The 22,743-nt window shown below is 41.8% G+C and overlaps 1 protein-coding gene across 2 annotated transcripts in view; it reads left to right on the forward strand.

Moving 5' to 3' along the window:
• The first annotated feature begins 2,165 nt into the window (after nt 1-2,165).
• The window catches only part of Dis3l2 (DIS3 like 3'-5' exoribonuclease 2), a 297,816-nt gene continuing 277,238 nt past the window's right edge, over nt 2,166-22,743 (forward strand). For both annotated transcript variants that reach the window (XR_016539161.1, XM_090355040.1), the window contains exon 1: nt 2,166-2,225. The gene's annotated coding sequence lies outside the window, so the exon portion shown is untranslated. The remainder of the gene's footprint in view (nt 2,226-22,743) is intronic.

Here is a 22,743-nt window from a genome sequence, read left to right on the forward strand (position 1 = left end):
TGACCACAATTTTTTAGATCCTACTTTGCTGGTATTACACCTAAGTCTCTGCCATAGACCAGATGTATGTATTTCCATTCCTAATTCTTATATTGAATCTTTTTTTTTTTTTTTTTGCTACTCCTCAGGGCTTGCTTGAATTCAGGGCCTGGGCACTGTCCTTGGACACTTCTTGCTCAAGGATAGCGCTCTGTCACTTGAGCCACAGCACCATTTTCTGAATATGTGGTACTGAGGAATTGAACACAAGGCTTACTGCATGCTGGTCAAGTACTTAATCACTAGGCTATGTCCAGGCCCCTTATGTTGAATCTTAACACTCAGTGTGTTGACAGTAGGAGGTGAGGTCTTTGGTAAGTGGTCAGGTCATGACAGCCAAGTAAAGGGATTAGTTCCCTTATAAGAGACTAGAAAATTCTCCCTGTACTGCCATGTGAGAACTATGAGCAGGAAATAGACCTACATCAGCCACTGAATAAGCTTGTCCCCTGAGTTTGGATTTGCCAGCTTTCAAAAAACCAGGTTGCTCATAAGCCCCCTTGACCAATACTTTGTGTTTCTAAAATCTTCAGCCGAAGCTCACATTTCTTGGTCTACTTCCATAGATAGCTGGTCAACGCTATCAGCAGACAGATCAATGCCGTCTTGAAGAGAAAAATTATTTTTCTTTTTGAGAGATTAGTGGTAATACTTGTCCTAAGAGGAACATGCAGAGTGTGTGGTGTCTGTCCTTCAGCCCATATGAGGAAGTAGGGCTCATTCTACCTAGACAGCACTGAGATATGTTCACCCCAGCCCTGTAGCCTTCATACCACATTCTCCCAAAGTCTGGTCAAGACAGCAGATATAATGTGCCTGATGAATTTTGGTGTGACGACTGTGGAATCTGCTTTCTTTGTGTTGGTCCTTGCTCTTCTATTCCTGTTTAGTCTTGAAATTCCACATTGCATTGTTTTAAGTCTTTGTTCTCTGCCTTTTCTAGGTCTCCCTATTTCTGTCCTATTGGTCCTTCTACTACCTTCTGAATCCCTAGATGCCTGCCCTCCTTTGCTTTTTGCCCCAGCTGGGCATTGCTTATCTTACAGTTTGAACAGACAAGTTTTGACTATATCATTGTTTGGCTGAGGGTTTTGGGAAGATCTTAGATAAATTTAAAAACAAAAGGCTCATTGGATTAATTTATTTCTTAAACACCGAAAATGTTAAGAAATTTCCATTTTCAAAGACCTATCAGTTTATTAGAAGGGGAATACTGGATCTGCTTTTGGCATAGCAGTGCTCTTTGAAACATTCAGAAACTCAGGAACGACTGAATGATTTTTTTTTTCTGGATTCATGTGAGTATGTGGTAGTTGTCATCTACCGTACATATTCAAACCACCTTTCATGCTGACATTGCATTTTGAATTTTTTCTCTTGTTCTCTTCTTCTTTCTTCTACCTTTTATGCTGACATTGCACTCTGAATTTTTTTCTCCTCTTCCTCCTCCTCCTTCTTCATCATCTTCTTCTTCTTTGCCCTGGGGCTTGAACTCAGGGCCTGGCACTGTCCTTGGGTTTTCTCAAGACTAGAGCTCTACCACTTGAGTCACAGCACCACTTCCGGCTTTTTCTGTGTATGTGGCACCGAGGACTCGAACCCTGGGATTCGTGCAGGCGGGGCAGGCACTGTACGAAACTCCTGGCCCCTGAATTTTGATTTTTCTCTGGTCACCCCCAGTCACTTGACCTCTGCAACGTTTGAAAAGGGTGGCCTGTCCCTTGCCGGCATTCCTTCCTCTGGATCTACGCTTTCCGCGGTTTCACATCCACACCCACCTGCGTTCTGCCCTTTCCACCACCGCGGTCCCACTCGGGCCTGGAAGGGCCATGTCCAGTGCAAGCTCCGCGGCGTCCTGGGCTCTTCCTCGCGTGCGGGACCCCGCGGGTCGCTGTGCCAACCCGCAGCCAGCATTCCAGCCCGGCACCTGACTCTGAGCAGGTGGACAAACCAGGTGGGTGAGGAAAACTTGCGTGTCGGGGACGCGAAGTCCGCCCGACGCTGACGGAGCCGGCGAGGCCGCGGCGGCCGCTCAGCACCTGGGAGCCGCGCACACGCCCCGCACGCAGCGCTCTTGACTCCACCCGGCCACCGTCGCTCGCCAGGACGCGCGCCCGTGACCCGGAAGCGCATTCTCCTTAGCAACTGAGGGTCCGCGGCGCCGGCGCCGGCCTCCGAGAGCGACGGTGAGGCCTCCTCCGCCCCTCCCCCGCGCCCGTCCCCTCGGCCCCGACCCCCCCCCCCCGGTGCGTCCTCCCGGGGGCTCCGCGGCGGCGGTCCGGGCCGGCCGTGCCCGTCCCGTCCCTGGCGTCTCCCCCGGGGGCGCCGCTGCCCACCTCACGCCCCCTGCGGCCCGGCCTCTCGGGGCTGCTCCTGACGCCGGGCCCGGCGGGGTCGCCCTGGAGGCTCTGCCCGGCGTTGGAGCCTGGAGGGCAGCTCCCGACCCGGGCCCGGCAGGCACGGCAGCCCGAGTTGGTGGACGGCGGCCGCCCCCGCGCAGCGCTTGACGTTTGCGCGCTCGGTGCCCTGCGCGGCCCCGGCGCCCTGCGCGCCCGGCCGCCGGCACCCGGCACCAGGCACCCGGCACCGCGGGGGCCCATTTAATCGTGCACGTTCGGACCGCCCCGCTTCCGGGGGCCTCCCTTTCCACACGGGCGTGCGGCGTGGCGAGGACCCCGCCGGCCTCCCCGAGACCGGCCTCCCGGAGACCGGCCGTCGGTGTCGGGAAAGACTTCCAGAGCATGTGTTGGGCTGGGGTAGGGTGGCACTGCAAACCCTACCCCGGGGTTGGTGCAGCGGCATTGGGACAACCTGAGGCGTTCTGTAACCAGATGAGGAAGGCATTCAACTTGATGACACCGAGTGGGAACATGCATCTGGAAATGACATTTGGAAATAAAACGGAAGAGTTTATATACCAAAACCCATTGTTCAAAGACTATGGTAGTTATTTTTCTTTTGAAGCAGGTCTCAACATATAATAGTAATAATTATATATATATATATATATATATATATATATATATATATATATCTCCCGATATTCCAAGCTGGGTTCAAACTTGCTCAGTAACCCATGCGAGCCTAAGATAGGAGTTCCACCTTAGCTTTACCTGGGATTACAGGTGAGTGCTATCCTACTGTATCCCACTGTATAATTTCAGTTCAGTAAGTATTATGTGTCTATATTGTTAAATGCACCAAAAAGGATACAGAAGAAGTGAAAGACAGCACACTCTACATCATCAGGAAAGCAACAAGGTGACCTAAGTTAAAATGCAAATTGTGTGGTAGATATTAAGCACTGTAATAGGACAGAAGGCAGAGAAGTCATTATGGACCAGGGTTTCAGGGATACCTTTATGGATTAAATGAGACTTGATTTTTTCCTCGAGTATAGATACAATCTGTACTTACACTGGAGGGATTTGGAAGGGCTAAATTAGGTTGTTTTTTGGTGTTTACCTGAATTAGGGCTTGAACTGGTTGTCTGAGTGCTGTCTCTTAGCTCTTTTGCTCAAGGACCATAGATTATTGCCTGGGTTGGCTTTAAACTGTCATTGTCAGACCTCAGCCTCCTGAGTTGCTAGGATTACAGGTGTGAGCCTCTAAGTAGCACCACTAATTTCCTTACATTCTTTAGGGTTTAGAAATAGTTTCATGTGACATTTTCTTCCTTTTTTAAAGAATTTATTTTACTGTTATTATAAAGATGATGTGCAGAGGGATAATAATCACATGAGCCAAGTACATTTGCAGTGTCTTCTGTGCCCTTACTCTCTTCCAGTTCCTCTCTCCTGTTTCTACCTATGAGTTGACATTTTGTTTTATTTAAATCTTTAAGGCCACTGTGGCATTTTTGCCACTGAGACTATTAGCAGGGGCTTTGCCTCTTAGAGATGGTTCACTTCTGCAGTTGAAACACAACAGTTTAAGTAGAATTAGTTGTTGCTACATGCATGCATAAAACTCTTGTGCATGTTATTTGATTGACATTTCCTGAGTTCAGTCTATGTAGCAGGCATCCTGTCAGGAGAGATCAAAACCAAGTTACTCAGCAACCAGTATCTGTGCTTTATTTATTGTAGGAATGTGTGTGTGTGGGAGGAGAGTGAGCTTATCTGTCTTTGATGTTCAGTGTTTGTATTGAAACAGATAAACTAGACTAGTTTTTCTTTTTTAAGATTCATTTTGTGTGATTCCACCAAAGATACATTTATGAGGATATACAGCATTAGTTATACAGAGGAGAATTTCACTGTTACATTTCCATACATGTTTATAATATGTTCCAGTCAGTCTCACACCATCTATCATTCTTCCTTCTTCCTAAGACAACTTCAGTAGGCTTCATCGACCATATGAAGATATACAAATTCTTAAGACCTCTTAAAAAATGTTTTGTTGCTTTCTTATTTCTTGATGAAATGAGAGTATTGAAGTCATTCAGATCCTATTACTATTTTATGTCCAGTAGTATTTGTTTTATAATATTAAGTATACAAACATTTGGTACATATGAATTTAAAATTATGATTTTTTTTGTCATTCATGGGACTTGAACTCTGGGACTGGGCACTGTCCCTGAGCTCTTCAGCTTAAGGCTAGTGTAGTGCTCTACCATTTGAGCCACAGCACCAGTTCCAAAATTATGGTCTTCTTGATAAAGTGTTCCCCTTCTTTTTTTTTTTTTTTTTTTTTTTGCTAGTCCTGGTCTTGAGCTCAAGGCCTGAGCACTATCCTTGGACTTTCTCAAGGCTAGAGCTCTACCACTTGAGCCTCAGCACTATTTCTGGCTTTTTTTCTATGTATGTGGTACCGAGGAATTGAACCCGTGTCTTCGTGCATGCTAGGCAAGCACTCTACCACTAGGCCAAACTCCCGGCTGAAGTGTTCCCCTTCTTAATAAGTAATGTTCTTATCTTAAAAAAATGGTCATCTTTATTCTCACTAAATTGGACTGAAGTCTGTCATATATGAGCATGGCTACTATTGCTGGTATTTGGCTTCCATTTACTGTTATGTCCTTTCCATCCTTCCATCCTTCCATTTTCAGTCTGTATCTGCCAGGAAGGGCTGTCTCTTAAAAAAATAGTTGTATTAATAAACAAAGTGTGTTTTTTTCTTTATTACTGAATGTTGTATTTCCTTAGTCCTATCTTCTGGCCTGGTAGTCTTTGTTTACTTGATCTACTCTACTGATCATGCTATTACTTTTCAAAAATTTGATTATTGAAGTTTTTTTTTTTTTTTTAAAATTTCCAACATTTCCATTGTTTTCCCGTGCCTCCACCCCTTAACCCCATCTCAATTTCCTTGCTGGATTTCTCATCTGTGTTGACATTTTTTTCAGGTGTTGAATAATTTATCTTCATCTATCTCTCCAATCTTTCCTCCCTTCCTTCCTTCCTTTGTTGACTATGGGACTTGAACTTACGGCCTGGATGCTATCCTTGTGTTCTTTTTTTGCTCAAGGCTAGTACCATTGGGCCATAGCACCACTTCTGGTTTTCTAGTCATTAATTGGAGATAAGAATCTCACAGATTTTCGTGCCTGGGCTGACTTAAAACTGAGATTCTCAGATCTGGTCCTCCTGAGTAGATAGGATTACAGGTGTGAAGACCTACACTGGCTTTAGTTCCTTCCTTCCTTTTTTTTTTTTTTTGCCAGTCCTGGGCTTAAGCTCAGGGCCTAAGGACTGTCCTTGGACTTTCTCAAGGCTAGAACTCTACCCCTTGAGCCTCAGCACTACTTCTGGCTTTTTCTAAATATATGGTACCAGGAAATCGAACCCAGGTCTTCGTGCATGCTAGGCAAGCACTCTACCACTAGGCCAAACTCCCAGCCCTCCCTTAGCTTTTTTGATTGGAGTTAGTGCTCTCCCACTTCATCCACATTTCCACTTCTGGCTTTTTGGTGGTTAATTGCAGATAAGAATCTCACACACTTTTCCTAGTTTTAAATCTTGGTCCTAAGATCTCAGCTCTCTAAATGATTAGGATTATAGACATGTGCCACTGATGCCTAGATATGAACATAAGCTATGCCTTTATTTTTTTGCCAGTCCTGGGCTTGGGCTTAGGGCATGAGCACTGTCCTTGGACTTTCTCAAGGCTAGCACTCTACCACTTGAGCCTCAGCACCACTTCCGGCTTTTTGCTATGTATGTGGTACCGAGGAATTGAACCTGGGTCTTTGTGCATGCTAGGCAAGCACTCTACCACTAGGCCAAACTCCCAGCCCAAGCTATGCCTTTTTATGTTGTGTTTTTATTTTATTTTTGCCAGTACTGGGCCTTGAACTCGGGGCCTGGGCACTGTCCTTACACAGACTAGAGCTCTACCACTTGAGCCACAGCACCGTTTCTGGCTTTTTTCTATGTGTGTGGTACCTAGGAATCGAACCCTGGTCTTTGTGCATGCTAGGCAAGCACACTTACCTCTGGGCCATACTCCCAGCCCTCATATTGTGTTTTTATGTTGCATGAACATTTTTATTTGTGTGTGTGTGTGTGATGGGGCTTGAACTGGGCGTGGGTACTGGCCTTGAGCTCAAGGCTACTGCCCTACCCCTGGGCCTGGACCATGTCCCTGAGCTTTTCAGCTCTAGGCTGCTGCCCTACCCTTGAGCCAAGCCCTATTTCCGGTTTTCTAGAGGTTATTTGGAGATAAGAGTCTCAGGTCCTTTAGTGCCCAGGCTGGCTTTGAACCTTGGATCCTTAGATCTCAGCCTCCTGAGTAGCTAGGATTACAGGTGTGAGCATTGCACCCAGCTGCATGAACATTTATTAGATTAATTTTCTCTCACTGCTGCTCAGAGGAGAGAAAGCATATAGCTAAAATGAAATAAATTCAAAACCAAAGAAGATAATAACAGTATTAAGAGCCACTTAGAAACATCAATTATTCCCCAAATAAGGTAATATAGAAGGAAAGAACTAGAGTTCCTCTACAATAAATTAGGAGTCTGAAGGTTAATTAAGGGACACACACTAAAAATTAAAATGTTGGTGTTGAAAGAAGGCAAGAAGATAAAAGAGAAAGGTGGAGAAGTTAAAATCCTATCTCTAAAATAAAAATGAATGCACTGGGGGCAGGGCATAGCTTAATTGGTGTAGCATTTGGCATTATGGTCAGTGCTTGGTACAGAAAAAGTAGAAAGTTGGTTTGTTTTGGTTAAGTTGGTTCATTTTCAAATCAAATTTAGGTTTATATGGTTTCCAGGAATAGTAGAAAAGAGCAGAAGTTGTGAAACTTCTTTTCCCTGTTAGTATAGAACTAAAATAGTTCAAAAGAATTGTGGGATATTATATGTGACCTTTTAGGTTACAAAAGATTTCAAGGATGAACTTTGAGAGACAGGTAAGGTTTTGCAGGTATCTATAAAGACAGTGAAAGATTTGAGGGAAGGAAGAGTACATTTCAGTGCATAGGGATGGAATAGTAACGTGTTTTTGGCTAAATTGGATGTGACTATAGGAAGTAAGTGACACAGGTGATTGGATTGAATTATGGAATATCTGGATTTAATATAAGTTTTCTTTTTTTGGGTTGTTCCTGGGATTTGAACTCAGAACCTGGGCGCACTCTCCTTTACCCTTTTTGCTGTTACACTTGAGCCACAGTTCTAGTTCCTTTTTTTTTTTTTTTTGTTTTTTGCTAGTCTTGGCTTGAACTCAGGGCCTGAGCGATGTCTTTGGGCTTTCTTCAAGGCTAGAGCTCTATCACTTGAGCCACAGCACCACTTGCAACTTTTTCTATGTATGTGGTAACCAAGGAATCAAGCCCAGGTCTTTGTGCATGCTAGGCAAGCACTCTACCACTAGGCCAAATTCCTGGCCCCTAGTTCTGCTTTTTTTGGTATATAGTTCAAGATAGGTCTCATAGACTTTCCTGCTGTGTTTGAACCACAATCCTTAGCTCCCAGCCTTCAGAATAGCTAGGATTACAAGTGTTATGGGCATCTGGCCAGATTAAGCTTTTTGTGTGTATTTTTTCTGCATTGGCTATATGCATATGACTCAGGGAAGGTGTCTTTTAAAATTCTTTCTTCATTAGCAGTCCTGCACATAAGTTTTATTGATTGATTGATAGCTTATTTTCTACTGTAGCACCCTTAGTTAATTTATTAGTAATTAGGATTATATTGTTCATTGTATGAGAAATCCTCTGTTCATAAAATTCTTTCCAAAGAAGTCAGCATACTTTATGCTACATCATTTATTGATTGTCTTAGCAGTCAGCTTACTATCTCACTTCCTCAGCTATCCAGAATCTAGTTCCATTTAGAGCCATTGTGTGGCCTTACACTGTTCTAATTAGAGGAATATTCAGAGGGTAGTTTTGTAGGCAGAGCTCAGGCCTAGTTCTTGGGCTTTTTTTTATTTCTAGTTGGTGGGGCACTGTCCTTGAACTCATAACTGCCCACCAAATGCAGAATTAGCTCTGACACTGCTTGGACTGGATTGGGCTCATTAATCTTTCTACCTCAAAGGATTTAAGAGATGAGGTTGCAAGTAGGCTTCAGAGACTTTTGATAAGTTAAAAATAATAAGGAAAAACATCTTCCTGTTAAAATTGCACCATTCTTCATGAAATTCTTCTAATTAGTTTATACAAATCTTTTTTACTATGGTGTTCTGGCAAACACATCTTTTCCAGAGTTCTCTGAAGTAATTGTTAGCACTTTGAGTTTGGTCAAAGAGTGCATTGACATGTACTACCTTCTTTCCTTGCTCCCATAGGTCGTCTTATTATTGCAACTTCAGAAAAAAGATAACAATCAGAGATTTTGCTAACTTGTAATAAGTGCCACCTTAGAAGGATATGATAGGCCTTGGCAGATTTTTAGTCAAAAACTGAGTCTGAAATTGACACTGTGTCTTTATGTGAATTATATTTATTTGATCAGTTGTGGGGCTTGAACTCACTTGGGCCCTGTTCCTGAGCCTCTTTGTGCTCAAGGCTAGCTAGCGCTCTACCACTTGAGCCCACAGTGCAACTCCTGGTTTTTGAGTGGTTAATTGGAGATAAGAGTCGCACAGGACTTTTCTTCCCTGGCCTTCTTTGATGGCGATCCTCACATCTCAGCTTCCTGAGTAGCTAGGATTTCAGGTGTAAGCCTCCAGTACTTGCTCTTGATGGTTTTAATTTTTTTTCTTAATTCTGAGAAGTTGTAAAATACTACCCATGCATGATAAAGATCACTGGCCTTACGTAAGGATCTGTCATAAGTTCTGCACTGCACCAGCTATTGACTTCTTGGTGAGTTACTTAAGAGGTGTTTTCCACTCTCATCTTAAGTGAGAATTAGCTGTGGGCTCATTTATAATCTACCGAGGCTTGTCCTGGCCCCATATGCTGCCTTACAAAGCTGGTATAGATTGTTAAACCTGCACAGGTTGTGACTTGAGCAAGGACTCTTGGATTAGGAGCCATGCCTTCAGTTGTAGTGGCCATTGCAGCTAGAGTGTTCTCAGAATGATTATAAAGTAGTACAGATAACTTGGCCACTATGAGGGCAATATGGCTGGTTATTAAAGAAGGGGATATTTGGCTGACTGTTACCCTATTCCAGACAGTCAGGCATAAGAGCCAGCTTTATCCACTACCATTCAAAGTTAGTGATTTTCCTCATTCACAGAAGAAAACCTTACAGGGTGCTTACAAAACCGATTTAAAGCTCAACATAAACCAAAATTCTCAACAGCATTTAAAAGAGCTAAACAGTGCCCTACTATAGTTCCAGTGCCCTGGGGAAGTTGGGTCCTTTTCAGCTGTCAGTCGTGGTTTTTAGCTAGGAAATAGAGAATTATAAAAAGCTGCAAACCCTAAAGTTTGTGGAAAACTGAGGAGTAGAATCAGAGTTGGCTTTATAGAGCCTTCTAGGTCCACCATATAGAGTTGTTTAGCTAATAGACCAGATCTAAAATAAGTATGTTGGCTTAGGAGTCATTAAATGTTGCCACATATCACTATGTGTTGTCTGGATTTTGTGTCTTAGTTCTTTTGTGGTTTAAAATTTTGTCTTCAGCACTCTTCCAGATTCCTTGAATATACCAGAATTTGTCTCTGCTACTTTGAGATGCAACTGTTTGTGAATTGATATGCCTTCTTCTGGGAGTATTGTCTAAGACAAGACATAGACTTTGTGTTTATAGGCAGGAATATGGCTAAGAAGAGTCTGTAGGTAGTAAATTTCAGATGTTTGTGGCTACAGTCCTGAAAGTAGTAGGCATTGTTATAGCAACCCTTTCTCCAAGGACAAAATAATGATATAACTGAGTTTAAAAAAATAACACAGAAGCCAACTCAATATTAATCTTTTGTGTAAAGTTTTGAAAAAAGTTTTCCTGAGCACTGACAGTTCATTTGGAATGGTATGAACCTTGGGAAAACTACTTTCAGTTCTTGTAACTTTTAATCATTTGGTTTAGTAGACTATAGATTCTTTTTGTTGTTGTTGTTGGTGGTGGTGGTGGTGGTGGGGCTTCAACTTCTGAGCCTGGGCACTGTCCCTGAGCTCCTCAGCTCAAGGCTAGTGCCCTTACTATGTTGAGCCACAGTGCCATTTCTGATTTCTTGGTAGTTAGAGATAAGAGTCTCAGACTTTCCTGCTTGGGCTGGCTTTGGACTACGATCCTCAGATCTCAGCCTCCTGAGTAGCTAGGATTACAGGTGTCAGCCACCGGCACCTGGCTAGTCTATAGATTCTAAAAGTCACATTTTTACAAATTACCAAAGTAAATTGGCCATGTGGATCAGTTTTGTGACTCTCTTTGGAGATTAGAATGTATGGAGCATTAATGTCTATAGTAATTTCACATAGCGCTGGTGAGAAAGTTACTTTTCAATTGTATTGTTAATTCCCTGTTATAGCTGTGCTCCTGCAACTTTTGGTTTATGTTTCCAAAGATCCTAAGTTATAACAGTTCCTGACACAGCATTTCCAAAGCATTTACAGATTGTTGGAAGGGACTCATTCCTGGTGTTTTAGAACTGTTATCTGGGACAGAAGTTGTTTGCTATTAGGAGGGACTTTGGAAGATGCATAGGCATTTCCAGGATTATTGCCTTAGCTGGCAGGAAGAGAGGGAATGTCAAATTGTAGTTGTCAAGTGCTACAGCAAGGTCAAGTCAGATCAAGACTGAAAATTGACAGTGAGATTTTACAGTCTGGAACGCTTTGCCAAAGCAATCTCTGGGTTATAGAGGAGGAAGAAGCCTATTGTGTTTTTTAATGTCTGCGAAGGTGATGGTTCTTAATTCTGGCAAATCTTATTTTCCTCAGGGAAAATTAGTAGTTTATCAACATGTGATCATGTCCTCTTATTTAAGCCTTGCCTTAGGTTAACTCTATCATAGAAAGTAAATTCAGCCACCGAATGTTGGATCTGTTCAGGCCCACCCTTGAAGTTTGCCTGCTTGCCTGCCTGCCTGCCTGCCTGCCTGCCTGCCTGCCTGCCTGCCTGCCTCCCTCCCTCCCTCCCTCCCTCCCTTCCTTCCTTCCTTCTTTTTTTTTTTTTTTTTTGGTCGGTTGTGGGACTTGAATTCTGGGCCTGGGTGCAGTCCCTGATCTCTTCAGCTCAAGGATACTGCCCTACCCCTTGAGCCACAGCACCACTTCCAGTTTTTTAGTTAATTGGAGATAAGAGTCTTAGGGTCTTTAGTATCTGAGCTGGCTTTGAACCTTGATCCTCAGATCTCAGCCTCCTGAGTAACTAGGATTACAGGCATGAACTACTGTACCTTGCTGAAGTTTGTCTTTTTTTTTCTTTTCTTTTCTTTTTTTAACAGCACATAAATGAAATACTTCCTTTATCGAGGGTGACCAACAAAAACCAAAAAGACCAAACATGTAAAACCCAGGGTACTAGAAATACAAACTCAACTTATTCAAATTTAAGCTCATCTAGATCTGGTCACAAACCCTAATGAGGTGCCTTTAAGCACCAAGTTAGGGTAGGAACAGGAATGAGTCTGAGGCCAAGAGAAAGGGTGAGGGGACCCCCCTAGGTCCTCTGGTATTCACTCTTACAGTGGTATTTCTACCTTCCCAATGACTGAAGACCTACCAGGCCCTGTTTGCTTGGCTCCCACCTCACCTTGGCCAGGGCTTTGAAGGCCAATCCCACACGGCTCTACCCTTCCTTGCGCCACCTCACTTGCTCAGGCTTCTAGCCTCACTCTTCTCCTCCTCCTCTCCTCCTCCTCTTAAGCCTTCTCCTGCTCCTCCACATTCTTGTCCATGATTAGTAGCAGGTTAGGGTACTGTATAAGCCGCAGTGAGGCTTGGGGCTAGGAGAGGCGAGGTGGAGATGGGATGAAGAGAGAAGAGCTGTCCAAGGACCCTCTCTTCATGGGATCCCAAACCAGCCTCTTTTGCATCCACATGGATCTGAGAAAGTGCACTGTAGGCATAAGCAGCTATCCTGGAGACTTGCTGCAAGTCAGAGAAGGGGATGGGCTCACTGGCCAGCACTTGGTGGGGCTGGCCAGTGAGAGATGGTAGTGGTGGCAGCTTCTTATTGGGTTAGGCTGTTGCTTAGTACAGCCAAGCAGGTACTGTACGGTCTTGCCTGGTCCATGTACTCATGCTGCAGCAGACACATGGATGATGTTGCTGGCTGTCTTGGCGAGGATGGGGGAGAGCAGGGCCTGTTGATCTGTGTGAGCAGAAGGCAGGCTGTGGTAGTTAGGCTCAGCTCTATTGAGGTGTTTGGTGTGTGTGTGGGGGGCTACCAGGGTCCAGTAACAGCTTCTCCTCTCCGTCCTGGTCTGAATCCTTATTTTCACTGCTGTAGCAGCACCCCCTGGCCCAGGTCCGGCCAGGTGCCAAACTCCGGGCCCTTTGCTAATGTTTTAAAGAGATGTTCGACATTATTTATGAGCATGTGCATAATCTCACTGTGCAATGTGAACCTTTTCATAGTCACTATGATGTTACCACATAGTACAAAATTGGTTGTTCTTTAGGGTTGGGAGTTTGCCTAATGGTAGAGTGCTTGCCTAGCACACACGAAGACCCGGGTTCAATTCCTTGGTACCACATACATAGAAAGCTGGAAGTGGTTCTAGCCTTGAGAAAGCCCAAGGACAGTGCTCAGGCCCTGAGTTCAAGCCAGGACTGGCACAAAAAAAAATTGGTGGTTCTTTGTTATTAAATACTATATAAAGAGTATTAATGAAGTAGTAGTGGCTTTGTGTTTTTTAATTTTTATTTAGGGCCAAGTATTGAATTTGTGCATGCTAGACAGGTATACCCTTTCACTAAGCCACTTCACCTGTCCCCTTTTTAGTTCTTTGACTGTGTAGAGATTATTCTTGCTTTGTTTCTTCCTGCTTACCATGCTCTCTGCCTAGAAAGCTTCTGTTTCACAATTTTTCCTTGCCAAACCTAGTTCCATATTATTTTCACAAAGGAAGCATTTCCTAGAGATTTGGTCCTTGTCTTATCTTGCTATTTCATTGGTATGTTATCTGTGTATGTGTTTATATTGTCTCCTCTCCCTAGATTGTGAGCAACATGAAAACAAGGACCTTGTTACTAATGACTGCTTAGTGATCTATGCCAGGGCTTGAAAAGGGCCTAGCATGTAGTAATGAGACAAATTTTAGAAGCAACTCAGTTACTAAAACTATTAATAATAAATGATTTCAAAATGTGCTCAATATTTTTTTTATAACTTTCTTTTCTTTTCCTTCTTTCTTTCTTTTTTTTTTTTGTGGATCATGGGACTGGAACTCAGCCTGGGTGCTGTTCCTGAGCTCTTCAGTTCAAGGCTATCACCCTACCCCTGGGCCTGGGCATTGTCCCTGAGCTCTTCAGCTCAAGGGTACCTCCCTATCCTTGAGCCAAGCCCTACTTCTGGTTTTCTAGAGGTTAACTGGAGATAAGAGTCTTAGGTTCCTTTAGTGTGGGCTGGCTTTGAACCTTGATCTACAGATCTTAGCCTCTTGAATAGCTCGGATTACAGGTGTGAGCCACTATGCCCAGCCATAACTTATTTCTTTCAGAGCTTTTCTTAAGAGTCTTACCTACCAACTGTGTTTGCAAAAAGAGTTGGGTTGTTGTCCCTTTTAGAACATTTGATCTTTTAAATCCTTAAACTATTTTGTAAAATATAAGTGAGTAAAGTTACTTCTGACTTGCTAAGAGATTGTATTCTTACTGTCCCAACTCTTATTTGAGATCACTTTAATTTGAGCTTGAAGCTAGTAAATCTATTTGGCTTATATGAAACAGGATGGATTTTGCTTGTAGCTCACATACCCTTTAATTGATTACTTGAACTTTGATTCATGTATTCCATATAGAGGTGTTTTAAAATTGTTTTATTGTCAGTTGTTGGGACTATTCTTTGGCATAAGAAAAATATTCAGTAAAACATGATTCTGTAATTAAAGAGTTTTTTTTTTTAAATGTAGAATTTCCCACCTACAGAAGAGATTCAGGAATGGCACAAATAATTAACTATGGACCCCTCTCCAGATGCCCTGGTGTTAGTGTTTTACATTCCTTTTACTACCCATCCTTCCTTGGGCTCTGGAAAGTAAATTACAGAAACCTGAGACAAAGCCATTTTCTTTTGTGAACATTGTACAATTATTAAAATCAGGAAATGAGTATTTATATATGTAATACTGTTAATCAATCTGAGATCTTACTCAAATTTTTCAATCATACCACTGATATGCAAAGAAAAGCCTGAATTCTGAATTACATGATAGTCTTCAATTTGGCAGTTTTTGTCATTGACTTTTTTTTCCTTTAGTTTATAGACCAGTTATTTTGGTGGATTCAACTGATCTTTTACAGTGACATATTTTCTTAGTGCATTATACTTAGAAGGCAGCCCCTGTGTCCCTTTGTAACGTTTTACTTTGGTCATTTGTGACTCTCCACTGCTGTTTTTTTCCTTTGCCTATTTTTAGTATAACACCATACATTATTATTATTATTATTATTATTATTATTATTATTTTTCTTTGCTAGTCCTGGGGCTTGAACTCAGGGCCTGGGCACTGTCCTTGACCTATTTCAAGGCTCTACCACTTGAGCCGTAGCACCACTTCTGGCTTTTTCACTATATGTATATTACTGAGGAATCAAACCCAGGGCTTCCTGCATGCTACCACTAGGCCAATCTCCTGGTCCAAAACTGTAGCTTCTTATTTTGTTTAGTTATAATTAGAATTTTGATACTGAAATTGTCATGTGTTTGGCTGGTAGCTGCCTTTTTGATTAATTCGGATGAACTATTGACATGTCTGTATTTCTCTCTTTCTCTCTTTCTCTTTCTTTCCTGTCACAGGGCTTGGACTCTGGGCCTGGGCCCTGTTCCTGAGCTCTTTAGCTCAGGGCTACCAACCTACCCCTGGGCCTGGGTGCTGTCCCTGAGTTCTTCAGCTCAAGGCTACTGCCCTACCCCTTGAGCCACAGTGTCCCTTTCAGTTTTCTAGAGGTTAATTGGAGATAAGAGTCTCACGGTCTGTAGTGCCTGCGCTAGTTTTGAACCACTATTCTCAGATCTCAGCCTCCTGAGTAGCTAGGAGTACAGGTGTGAGCCACCTGCGTCTGGCTAGTCCTAGTCCATATTTTTTTTTTTTTTTTTGAATGTTTTCTTATTCTCTGGAATAGCAGATATCCAGGCCAGTGTTTGGCAAACTTATTTCTGTGAGTGGCCAGATAGTAAATTTGTTCAGTTTTGTAAACCATATGGTTTTTGTTGCAGTTACTTGACTCTGCCTTTACAGCAGGAAGGCAGTCAGAGATTGTAAAATAACAAGTTGGCTCTGTTCCATTAAGAAGTTACTCATAAAAACAGGTAGCTGGCTAGATTTGGCTCAAATGCTTTAGTGTGCTAGCCTTTCTTCTGGTCCCTATTTGTACTTTCCTAAACTTGTCTTAGAATTGGCCTTTTTTCTAAGGAACCCTGGTTCCTTATTGTGGTAGGTAGTAGTTGAAAACTGAGATGTGGACACTAGGTATGTTCATTAGTGCTAGGATAGCAGATAGAGTATATACTTGTATACATTTGGGTGGATACAAACAGACACATTTGTATTTCTGTCTATAAATTGTATAGACCATTGAATTGTATTATCTTTGATTTGAATAGACCAATGCCATAGTTTGTCCCATTTCTCCCTTTATAATATTATACAGTTTTAAGTTTTACATTTAGGTTTACAATGCATTTTGACTTGATTTTTTTTTTTTTTTTGTATAGGTGTGAGATGACTGCCTAGCTGGGCACCAGTGGCTCATGCCTGTAATCCTAGCTATTCAGGAGACTGGGATTTAGGGATTGCAATTGGTAGCCAGCTCAGGCAGGAAAGTCAGTGAGAATTCTATCTCCAATAAAGAAAAGCTGGAAATAACAGAGCTGTGGCTTAAGTGGTAGAGCAGTAACCTTGAGCAAAAAAGCTCCTGCACAGTGCCCTGGCACTGAATTCAAGCCCCAGGACCAGCATAAAAATAAAGAATTATAAATATTTTTTCTAGTATTATTTAAGAGACTATCTTTTTCCTATTGTGTTTCTTGGCATCTTTCTTGAATGACAGTTAATCAAACGTAAGTGTGTTTGTACCTTACTCTTTTCTCTATTTCATTGGTCTGTGTTTGTATTGAAACTGTACATTTGGGAGTTATCACATGATAATATATTGATTCTTCTAGTCTCTGAATATGGGATATTTAAATTTTTATTTGTGTGTTCATTTACTTCATATTTTGGTATTTTTTTCATGTTAAAGAGTATTTGTTCATATTTGCCTTACATTGTAGGCCATATCCTCCTTTTATGTTGCTGTTTTGGAAATGTGAATGTGGTTCCAAATGTCAGAATTAAAAATGGCATTGATTTTTACTCTATATCTGTTTAATCTAGTTCTTTCATGCTTCCTTTTCATTGTTTCTTGTAACTAATCAGATTTACTAGTTTCTAACTTAGTGTAATATGTATCTTTTTGAACAAAGTGTGTATTCCTCTTACCATTTGTTGTTTGTTTTGTTTGTTGGTTGTGGGTTTTGAACTCAGGACCTGGGTACTGTTCTGAGCTTCTTTGTGTTCTAGGCTAGCACTCTACCACTTGAGCTACAGCTCCACTTCTGGTTTTTGAGTGGTTAGTGGAAGGTAAGAGTCTCACAGGGACTAACTTTGAGCTTAAATTGTCAGATCTCATCTTCCTGAGTAGCTAGGATGATAGGCATAAGCCACTGGCGGCTAATTCTTACTTTTTTCTCTGCTCCATAAAGGTATCATAATATACATACTTTGTCTTGCAATTAACTCGTAAACTCATGAACTGATCAAAGTAGAACTCTGTGGTGAACTGAAAGGCCTCTGCTGAGTCAAGTTATTGGAGGGGTGGGTAGGGACGTCATCACGTTATGGTCAAGTTAATCTGGGAACAAGAAGCAAGCCAGGATGACCCAGGTGTTCTGTCTTGGATTTAGAAAGACAATAAATACTTGGGTAGCAGGGATCATAGTGATAACAATCTCTCTTTCTTGGCAGTGTTCTAATCTAAATTGCTGTCTTCCAATCTGGAAGTTGCCCTCATGCCTGACACACAATGATTATGGTGCAGCCTCTTCTTGGAAAATGTCTTGTGCTTCTTTTGTACTAGATATCTTACTCATATCCCATATTACCCTTTTTCTTAGTTTACTGTATTATCTCGGTGGAATACATCCATTATTAGTTTTGTAATAACACATGGAATTTTATTTTGAGGCTCACTCTAATGAAAATGTCTTTATGTTACTCTTATACTTGTATATAGAATTCTACATTAGAAAATTATTTAATTTTCCTATTATAGTTGGTGTAGATTTTATATTTTATTTTCAGTGCTTAGCATTCACTTCTGAAGATTTATCCTTTTCACTTAATTTGAAGAACTCCTTTTGGGTGGCAGGTGGCAGTACTGGGTTTTAAACTTAGAGCTTTGCAGTTTCTAGGTAAGTGCTCTACCACTTGACCCATGTACACATCTCTCTTGTTTCTATTGTTCAGATAGTAATTTTTTTCCTTATAGGAGCACTCTAAACCATGATCCTCCTACCTATACCTCCCACATAGCTTGTATTACAGGTGTAGACCATTGCTTCAGTTGATTTGTTGAGATAAAGTTTCAATAAATGAGATGAAGTCTTACTAACTTTTTACCTGGACTGGCCTCAAACTGTGATCCTTCTGATCTTTGCCTACCAAGTAGTTGGGATTGTAGGTGTGAACCACCATATCTAACCCTTGAAGAACTGTTCTAGTATTTCTTGTGGTCTTTTCTGCTGGTGATGGATTTTTTCCTTTATCTGAAAAATCCTTCTCCTTCTCCTCCTTTTCCTCCTTTTCCTCCTCCTCCTCCTCCTCCTCCTCCTCCTCCTCCTCCTCCTCCTCCTCCTCCTCCTCCTCCTCCTCCTCTTCTTCTTCTTCTTCTTCTTCTTCTTCTTCTTCTTCTTCTTCTTCTTCTTCTTCATATTTGTTGATTTTATTGTCTGTCTTAATTTTTCTTTTTCTTTTTTTTTTTGGTTGTGGGGCTTGAATTCTGGGCCTGGGTACTGTCCCTGAGCTCTTCAGCTCAGGACTAGCGCTCTACCACTTGAGCCACAGCACCACTTCCATGCATTCCTCCTTCTCCTTCCTCCTCTCCTCCTCCTCCTCCTTCTCCTTCTCCCTTCTCCTCCTTCTTTTTTTTTTTTTTTTTTTTGGGTGGGGGCCTGGGCTCTGTCTCTTAGCTCTTCAGCTGAAGGCTACCGGCCTACCCCTGGGCTTGGGCATTGTCCCTGAGCTTTTCAGCTCAAGGCTACCATCCTACCCCTTGAGCCACAGTGCCACTTCCCATTTTCTAGTGGTTAATTGGAGATAAGAGTCTCACAGACTTTAGTGCCCAAGCTGGCTTTGAACCTTGATCCTCAGATCTCAGCCTCCTGAGTAGCTAGGATTGCAGGTATGTGCCACTGTGCCTGGCACCCACGCTTCTTTTTTTTTTTTTTTAATTTTACTTTTTTTTCTATATGTCCTGGAGCTTGAACTCAGTGCCCGGACACTAGCCCTGAGCTCAAGGGTAATATTCCACCACTTGAGCACAGCTTTACTAATGGCTTTTTGGTAGTTAATTAAACAGTCGCATGAATTTTCCTTCCTGGCTATCTTTGAATAGTCTTCCTCAGATCTCAGGCTCCTGAGTAGTTAGGATCATAGGCATGAGTACTGGGACCTGGCCTCTCCATTATTCTTGAAGGATATTTTTACTGGATATAGAATTCAGGATTGATAGTTTTTTCTTTTGTTCTTTCAGCTCTTTAAATCTGTGCACAGGAATTAGTCAAATTCTATCTTCAGTTTTACCTCCACTGAATTGCCACTGGAAACTGTCTGCTTGAATTTCAGCTTCATACTTGCTAGTCATCTTTATGCTGCACTGTTGCAGCAATCTGAATTTAGACAGTGCTAGTCAAGATGGAAAGGAAAGAATCTATTTAGGAACATTATGAAAGTCTAATAGAGTTTAGAAATAAGATATTAAAGGAGGGAAAGAGATGAGATGACTACTGTTTGCTGCCCAGTGATGATAATGATGTCATCTGGATGCTTTACGTAGGTGGAAAATTCAGTTTGAAGAGAATAATAAGTTGAATTAGAAACATGTTGCATTCAAAGTGCTTGCCAACATTACTCAGCAGGAAGTTGGAAAGTTAAAAGAACTTTGGAGAGCAGGGCTAGAGATGTACATTTAACTCTTAAACAGAAAAGTGAAATGAGCCTTCTAAGTGGTAGAAACTTAAGAAGTCAACAGGAAATCTAACAATTGCAGAGAGACAGAAGAACCAGGAGACAGGTGTACTAGAGGTCAAGGGCATCCTGTACACATATAAAAGAATGCAACAAACAAATGTATACCAGTATATCGCATTTATACCGAGTATGCCAGTATTTAAGGAATGAGGATTTTCCTTCCTAATAGTACTGAAAGCTTTGTTTCATTGTAGAGATGAGCATAAAAGCCATGTTCCAAGGTAGGGAGTAAAGAATAATGTGGCGGGCAAATAGAGTTTTGTGAGTCTTACCACATTTTAAAACTTTGTCAGAACCAGGCACTGTGGCTCATGCCTATAATCCTAGCTACTCAGGAGGCTGAGATCTGAGGATCAAGGTTCAAAGCCATCCTGGGCACAAAAGGAACTGAGACTCTTATTTCTAATTAACGTCTAGAAAATGGGAAGTGGGGATTGGCTCAAGGGTAGGGTGGTAGCTTTGAACTGAAATGATCAGGAATGGTATTCAGGCTGAGTTCAAGCCCTATGACCCACAAAAAAACAAAGCAAAACTTTGTTTGGGTAGAAGAAAGAGGATAACAATTGGTGACTTGAAGTGGGGGTAAGGGTTGCAGGCAGGCCCTTAGTTTAGTTGAATGCCTTTATGGAGAGAACAGTTGGTGTGGTAAAGTTCTAGAGTAGATAGGTAAAAATAGGATAACTGGGTAGTGATGATTCATGCTTACAATCCTAGCTGACATCTGGAGGCTGACATCTAAAGATCATGATGGTTTGAAGCCAGCCCAGGCAGAAAAGTCTGTGAGACTCCATCCCCAGTTAATTAGCAAAACAGTTAGATTGGAGGTATGGCACAAGTGGTAGAATGTTAGCAGTGAGGGAATAAAGCTCAGTAAGAACTTGAGGCCCTGAGAGTTAAGCATGAGATTAATTTCTACTTTCAGGTATGGTGCAGGAAATAGTTGGAAAAGAACTTCCTATAGACAAAAACTAGAGAAGTCAGTCCTTTTACTTCCTAAATCTATTTGGACATATTTGAGAGATGGTAAGAGAGAAATAATTAAGAGAAAACACAAGCTTAGGGAACTAAGACTAGTATTTGGATCTGTTTTCCCCAGTAGCTATTTGTTCATATTTGGAGGGAACAGTTGAAAGCTGAGCAGTGCTTTTTATTGTATGAAGGTTAGAGAAAGAAATTTAGTTAATGTGGCAAAGAGGAAAGGTATGCATTTCAACCCACCTTTCCTATGCAATCATTTGATTTGGACATAAACAGAAGAAGAACTAGGGATTGAGGAAAGAGATATACATAGTTATTAAGCAGTTCCAATCATAGATGTGCTCCAGTGGTCATAGGTAGTGGTCCATGGTAGTCTTGTTTCTCATTGTCTCAGGATTGGTCGATGGGGCCTTGTTACAATGAGAATCATGGTTGCCCTGCAGGTAGGCTTTCCTGTGGGAGCTCAGCTGTTTTTATAATTAATCTACATTTATTTATTTTTTACTAAAGAATTTATTGATTTCAAATGATGTGTTTAACAAACAAGTATTCAAGAAGGGAATCTATATACAATCACTGGCACTTAGATTTTAGAACATAATTAAAATTAGGCTGAAGGTTTGTATGTCATAGATACATATTAATCTATATAATAAAACATGTCTATATAGAGTCATAAATTTTTATGTCTATGTAGTTGTGTTTATATTTCCAATACCATGTCCATAGCACTGGGTATGCAAATATTGAGTCCTCGCTCTTGTACTGTTTGCATCTAATAGCCACATATTAAGGATACCACGTGCCTTTTGTTCCTTTGGTCTTGACTTGTCTCACTCAATATGATTCGCTCTAGATTTGTCTACTTCCCTGCGAATGCCATTATTTTATCTTGTGTGATGGCTATGTAGAACTCCATTTGTGGTGGATGTGTGTGTGTGTGTGTGTGTGTGTGTGTGTGTGTATCTGTTCATCTGCAGTAGGGCATCTGGGTTGTTTCTATCACTTGGCTATTGTGAATAGTGCAGAGATGAACATAGCTGAGCAGGTGTCCTTATCATATCCTGGGTTATGATGTTTAGGATAGATGTCCAGGAGTGGTATGGCAGGATCACAGGGAAGGTCTATTTTCAGTTCTTTTTTTATATATATTTTTATTGTAATTAATAAAAGGGTTACATGATATTTGCCAGATAGAAGGTACATTAATTCACATACATTGATACCCTTTCACATGTCTTAGTACCCATTACCCTCCCCCCACCCACCACCCCCTCCCCGTATTTTCAGTTCTTTAAGAAACCTCCACACTGCTTTCCAGAGTGGCTGAACTTGCTTACAATCCCACCAGCAGTGCAGTAGCATTCCTTTTTCTTCACAACTCCACCAGCATTTGTCGTTGGAATATTGGCTATTCCAGTTGGGGTAAGGTGGTATCTTAGGGTTGATTTTATTTGCATTTCCTTTATGACCATGGATGATGAGCATTTTCTCATGTTCTTTTGCCATTTTAACCTCTTCCTCTGATAAGTCTCACTTTAGTTCCCTTGCCCATTTAGTGATTGGTTTGTTAGGTTTGTGGGGGATTAGTTTCTTGAGTTCCCAGAAGCAGGTAGTTTTTATTATTTTTTTTCCAGTCCTGGGCCTTGAACTCAGGGCCTGGGCACTGTCCCTGGGCTTTCTCAAGGCTAGACCTCTACCACTTGAGCCACAACACCATTTCTGGTACTGAGGAATTGAATCTGGGTCCTCGTGCATGCTAGGTAAGCACTCTACTACTAGGCTAAACTCCCGACCCTCAGCTGTTCTTTTTTGCTGGGGAGAGAGAGGTTTGTATAAAGGAATTGGTTATAAAATTGTTATTGTATCATTCCTGGATAGTGAAGGAGACAGATACAGAAGAGAGGCTGAGATGCTAGA

The sequence above is a fragment of the Megascapheus bottae genome, chromosome 21 (assembly GCF_031878675.1).
Source record: "Megascapheus bottae isolate mThoBot1 chromosome 21, mThoBot2.hap1, whole genome shotgun sequence".
NCBI classification, from domain to species: Eukaryota; Metazoa; Chordata; class Mammalia; order Rodentia; family Geomyidae; genus Megascapheus; species Megascapheus bottae.